Here is a 6323-nt window from a genome sequence, read left to right as displayed (position 1 = left end):
AGGTTCCTTCATCAAAGGTCCATCTCCCTCTCTTCCTTAATATCTTCCTCATATTCACCTTTCCATATGTTCTCTAATGACTCCCTTCTGCAGCTTAACATTCTTTGTTTGAATACGTTCTGTGAAGTGATGTGGGATGGTAAGAACATTTTGCCTTAATGAAGCAAAAGACTGCTATCATATGACGGGTATCCTAGCATCTATTTCACAATCAATAAGGATAGACGGCAAACTTTGTGGCCATGATTATTCTCAACAATTGACTCATACACTCATGACTGTGTGGCCAAATTCTGTTGTAACTCCATCTACAAGTTGCAGATGGCACCTCTGTAGCTGACTGGATCTCAGTCCATGAGGCAGAGTATAAAAAGATCAGAGAGCCTGTGCAACATGTACAAGATGCTGGAGGAACTCAGCAGGTCAAGGCAGCATCTGTAGAGGGAAATAAGCATTCATTGGCTCATTATCTTGAAGATATTGTTGTTGCTGGTCTTGTTGCAGGATTTAAAAGTTTTAGAATTCCTAAATCCAAAATGCAATGCTTAATAACTGGCCAGAAATGAGGAAAGTTAGGGATAGATAAGTTTAAGTTTGGTGGGAACTCAAATAGAGATTTGTTATAATTTGGAGAACAGAGGAGAGTAAATGACTGATGACATTATTAAGCGGGGTAAAAGAAACTATTAAAGACATTAGATCAATGGAGTGTCCAGTTAGAAGAGATTGAATGTTAATGTTCTTTATTCTTTAATTTCCAACAGAGGGATTTGGAGGGTAAAAGAGCTTCAGATTCTGGGAATGTGAGATATATAGGTTTAAATTGCTGATTATCTGAAGCTGATAAAATACTTACAAAATACAACTGCTGAAAGCATTCATAGAGCTGAAAGTCTCTTCAAGCAGGTCTTTACAAGAGAATAAAGTGCTTCTTGAACCTGCTAAAGCCATCCTTATTAGAGAAATGGGCAAGGGTCTACAACTGAAGCTGTCCATTGAATCTTCACCAATGGATTGGGTGGGTGTCTCTGGGCTCAAGAGGAGGGGAGGTCCCGAGCACTGCATTGCTTGAAGTTTGCCCCATTGGTGACTCCTGTCTCTGGTTTAGAGATTACAATTCAGGCCCATTATGAAGTGATGACTCCCAATCACTTTAAGAGTACTCACCGTGAAAGAGGAGCATGCACGTAAGTTTGTGCTTATCACTTGCTCCTAAAATGTGGTAAAGCATGGAATTTGAAATTTACAGCATTTAGGCACACAATGCCTTGCACGCCAAGAAAATCATTCCATTTCCCCACATCCTTTAGAAGGTCGTATTAGTCCAATCTGCAGCCATATAAATGCATGTCATAAAGTCATAGACTCGTAGAATCATTTAGCACAGAAATGAGCCCTTCAGTCCAATTGCAAAGTGGCGTAAAGCGAACATTCGTAAAGTGGGGGACACCTGAACAGAGTTTCATGTATTTAGCACAGATACAGTAATTTTAAAAAATAATAATTTTGTCTCACAGAAAGTACAAATGAGCAAAATGTAATCTTCACTGCCTTGCAGTGGTGCAGCACCTGAGAAGTATTATACAGTATGTTCAATAATTCCATTTAAAATCAGAGAATGTATCTTGTTCTTCACAGACATCCACAGAAACAGAAGAGTTCCTCAAGGAATGAGTGACAGTAAAAACGTTAGAACCCCAAAGCCCCCGACTCCCCCTCCCATGCACGAGCAGCAGCAAAGCATCAACCCTCCCCTCCCTCATTTACCTGCACCTGCACCCCCCACCCACCAAGCAAGCAATAGCAAAGACCCCAAGAAAGACCATGATCAGCAGTACAGCAAAAACTAATCATTCATCGGGCAATTCAACATACCACGGGCTCTCTCTCTCTCTCCCTAATAAAGGTTCAGAGAGGTATCACCCTGTTACAGCGAGTGAGGAGAGCAGCAAAGACAAATTGCTCACTTCTTTTCTGAGTTCGGCAACAAACTCTCCCCCACCGATGAGATAAAGAGAGTGCGATCTGAGTACCAAGCCCCCGCCGGCTGATCCACTTTTCCTGATGTTTCATTTTCTCCCACGATGCTTCAGCCGGTAGCACCAACATTAGCATCAGCTTGCCCACAGGGTCGCAGAGCCTCAGAACCCTGAAGGAGCGCTCGTCTTCTAGACGGCGTACCTGCGATATTGAAAAACAGCCGATCCGTCAGGCCCAGATGTGGGTTCCATCACCGCGACGAACGAAAATTTGAGTGTAGAACTAGGTCAGGATCTTCAACATGAAGCCCATCCAGCTTGAAAAGGAAAAAAGAGAGACATTAAAGGTAGAAATTAAGCTGTTCCTGCAGATGAGCTCAAAGAAGTCACTGTCAAGAGCCATCATAGCTCCATATGTGCTGGATTGGGATCTTAGTAATACATATAGCTGTCCTTGGATGCAATAATTAACATTTTTATGAAATATTAATGGTGTCTTTCATTTATGAATTTTACCTAACTCCAAATCTAATGACTCACAGACAAGTTTGAGGAGCTCCAGCAGCTCAGGAAACTCAACAGCTTAAGTGTGGAAGTCAGAACTAAATGCAACAGTTAAATACCTTTTTTTTTCTCCTTAAAAATTTTTTTTAATTGAATTTTCAAATTGTTACAGAAGGAAAAAAAAAATCAACCCTTCCCCCCTCCCCTTAACCCCTCCCCCCTAACATATCCCTATAGAAAGAGAAAAAAAAGAGAAAAAGAAAGAAAGAAAGAATGCCTGGATATCAGAAGATCTCCACATGCTCCATGGAGTTCATAATAGCTTTAGTATATGTATTTATTTATTTCCCCAAATAACCAATAATTTTATCTTTGGAGCACCTATATATGTAATCCTATCTTTTGTAAATAAGGGCACCAAATTTTCAGAAATATTTTGTATTTATCTCTTAAATTATAAGTAATTTTTAAAAATGGAATGCAGCTACAAGCTATATCTATTTTCATTTTCTTAATGTATGTTAAAATTCTTTTACTTTTCACCAGTCCATTAAGCCCATTAACATTAAAACTTTAAAAATTCAGTAAATTAGTCATTATTTTTAACAGGGTTACTCCAGTCTATAGTAATACCTAACTTTTCAACTTTCGTAGTACCTTGGGGAATCTTTTTAAAATTCTCCATGTTGCTACGTGTCTCTCCCCCGCCCCCCCCCCCCCCGATTGTCCAGCAAAGAAAGAAAGATTAAAGAAAAATAGATTATAAAGAAAAAAATAACAAAATACCCCCCTACTAATGTTGTGAATAAGGAAAAAACACAACATTACCCCCATCCCGTTGTGCGGGTCATGGCAATCGCCATGATTACACACGTGAATCCCGTAGCAATCGATCTGAAGTTCTCCCAGCTCTCCCATAACATAAGAAAGTATATACAAGAGAAGAAAAAATAATATCACTACTCTCGATTAATATTTCTCAAATTTTTACCTTTCTCCCCCTATATCATATAATTAAGAATATATTTAAATATTCTTCTGTCCTTAAACATTCATCAACTCCATTCACTGTCCCTGTCTTCATCTTTAATCCGTTTCACTTTTAAATCTTTGGCTGTGGTTAGCGAATATTTGGGAGTTCTTGTGCAAATTCTTCCGCATCCCGATAATCAATAAAAGATCTTCTTTTTCCGTCATCCAAAAAAATTATCAGGGTTGCCGGGTGGCGCAATATAAATTTATAACCCTTTTCCCATAAAACTTTTTTCACTGGGTTAAGTTCTTTCTTTCTCTTCAAAAGGTCATAACTTATATCAGGATAGAAAAGAACTGTTTTCCCTTCTATCATCAATGGCCCATTTCTCTTTCTGGCACGTTGGGCAGCTGCCTTCAGGATCTTTTCTTTATCTTGATATCTTAAGCATTTTATCAAGATTGATCGTGGGTTTTGATCAACTTGAGGTCTTGATCTTAAGGTTCTGTGAGCCCTTTCAATTTCATTTAACTGGGTTCCTTCTTCCATTTCCAAAATTTCCAGAATCCATTTTTGAAAAAAATTTGTTGGATCCTCTCCTTCTATACCTTCTTTAAGTCCAACAATCTTAATATTATTTTGTCTGATAAAATTTTCAAGTACATCCACTTTTTCCAACAACCGTTTTCTTTCTGATGTCCAGGCAGAAATATTATCTTCCATTTTATTCACTCTATCAATGGTGTCTCCCATTATTTCTTCCAAGTTTTTAATTTTCTTGTCCATTTTGTCCTGTCTTTTCATCATTTTATCAAACATAATCTTCATATTTTTAATCTTTTTTATTACTTTTAATGCTTTTAATTCATGCATTATTTGCACCAAAGTTTTTTTATGTCTCCAATATCACCTCCAACCTCTTCCTGTTGCTCTTCTTTGTTTGTCTCTTCATCTTCGTCTGATTTATCCAGAGAATCTGATTCCACCTCATATTCACTTTCACTTTCAGTTCCGATCGTAGCTGGGATTTGTAGTTTGGGTTGCTCGTGTTTGCACATGCCCCTTCTTTCACGCATGCGCAATTCCTGTTGCTCTTTTTTTTTTTGGAAATGGTTGATGTTGCCGCAGTTTCCTGTCCTGTATTGCTGGAGGTAAAATGCACTTGAGCCCGAGGCTCTTTCATGGCTGCCGGCCTTGATTCTTTTCCAACTTGTGTTGTCTTCAAAGTAGTAGTTTTCTTCTGCTTCTGTTCAGGAGACATATCTTAAGACAATCCTGAGTAGTTTATAAGTAATTTCTAAAAAGTATTTACTAACTTTTCTTCACTTAAACATTATTTTACTGTTTTTTTATGGGGGAGCTGGATTTCCATGTCTCGATCCTATGTCATCACGTGACATCCCCCAGTTAAACACCTTTGCATCATAGTTTGAAGGTCAGGATGTGAGGTAATTCATTCTTTCAATCCCTTGAGTAAACCTGTTTCCATCCTAGCATCGGCTTCAGTCCCAAACCTTTCTACAATCCAAACTTTGCCCCCAACCATTAAAGTAATTCATGAACTTCCATTTTACCATTTCTCATGATATACTTTTTTCTAGTTCATCCATAATCTTCTCCTGCTGCTTCCCTGCTTCCCAGATGTGGCCCAACAGCACAAGTCTCACAACTCCCAGTCAGGCTGGCAGCTAATCAAAGAATGGGGGAAATATAATCAAGGCACTGCCATTAATAGGAGCTCCACATCAAGTATATTTGCAGAATTTCCAACCACTGTAACCATACTCCCACTCTCTAACTCCCAGTGACATAATATCTACCTTCTGCTAGTCGTTCCAGAAGCTTGCAAAAAGTCACTCAAAAAATTGTTTCCTTGGGCCTCTCTCTCAACTTAAACTTTTGTTCAATGCTGAAGTCAAACTCTCTTTAAATGTGGAAAATCCCTAAACCCCTTCCTCATCATTTGCTTTAGTTTTCAGTTGAAAGCAGTGCCTTAAACTGGAATATGATTCCATAGGTGGTGGAAGCCTGAAGGCGCTCAGCAAAGAAAACACTGCAAAGAGTGACAGGGAGAGGTCCTCCTCAAATAATTATAAAACAAACACTGCTGTACAATATGCCTGATACATGCAGCACACAAGATGTCTGGAAAAAAATTAATTCTGTAACCATAGAATAGAAAATGTCCATTACCTTCCAAGGCAACTATACTTTTGTGATATCCCACTGCATGATATTTATTTACTGGAATAAATATAAATCAAGGTATTATAATCCCAAAGACATTACATAAGATTATTTGGTTTTGTATTTTAGGAGTATCAATGGGGTTTAATGCTTCATATGTTGACAATTATGTGGAAGGAAGTCTGCTCAAACTGACATAAATGTAACAGACAGCGGAGGCACCCCTTCCCGACCAGATCACATGCAGTACACACTCTTCAGTGGACTGCATTGCAATGAACCAGCTGAAAATTGGCTGGAACTTCTGGGCAGAGCCTGCTACTACAACAGTAGCTCTTCTGTGCAGAATAGTACATGTATGCCACAGACAAACATGTTAATTGCCCAAAACGACGGACCTCCTCAAAGAAATAACAAAAAGATCGGAACCAGGCAACTGCGATTAATGCTTGAGTGTGAAGGTTTTCTTTGCTTCTGCAATAAAATCTGAAATAAAATGTTGTAGGTTTAGCATGTTTCAAAGAAAAAACCACAATTTCAGTTTTCAGTCATGTCGCTTTGTCTGTACATAGAGCTCATTCCAGGATATTAACAACTTTGAAAAGTAATATCACAGAGTTTCAATTGATCCCAAGCATCATAAAATCATAAAAAGATACAGCATGGAAACAAGGATTTTA

The sequence above is a fragment of the Hemitrygon akajei genome, chromosome 22 (genome assembly GCF_048418815.1).
Source record: "Hemitrygon akajei chromosome 22, sHemAka1.3, whole genome shotgun sequence".
NCBI lineage: Eukaryota > Metazoa > Chordata > Chondrichthyes > Myliobatiformes > Dasyatidae > Hemitrygon > Hemitrygon akajei.
The sequence above is the reverse complement of the archived record's forward strand: the minus strand, read 5'-3'. Positions refer to the sequence as shown.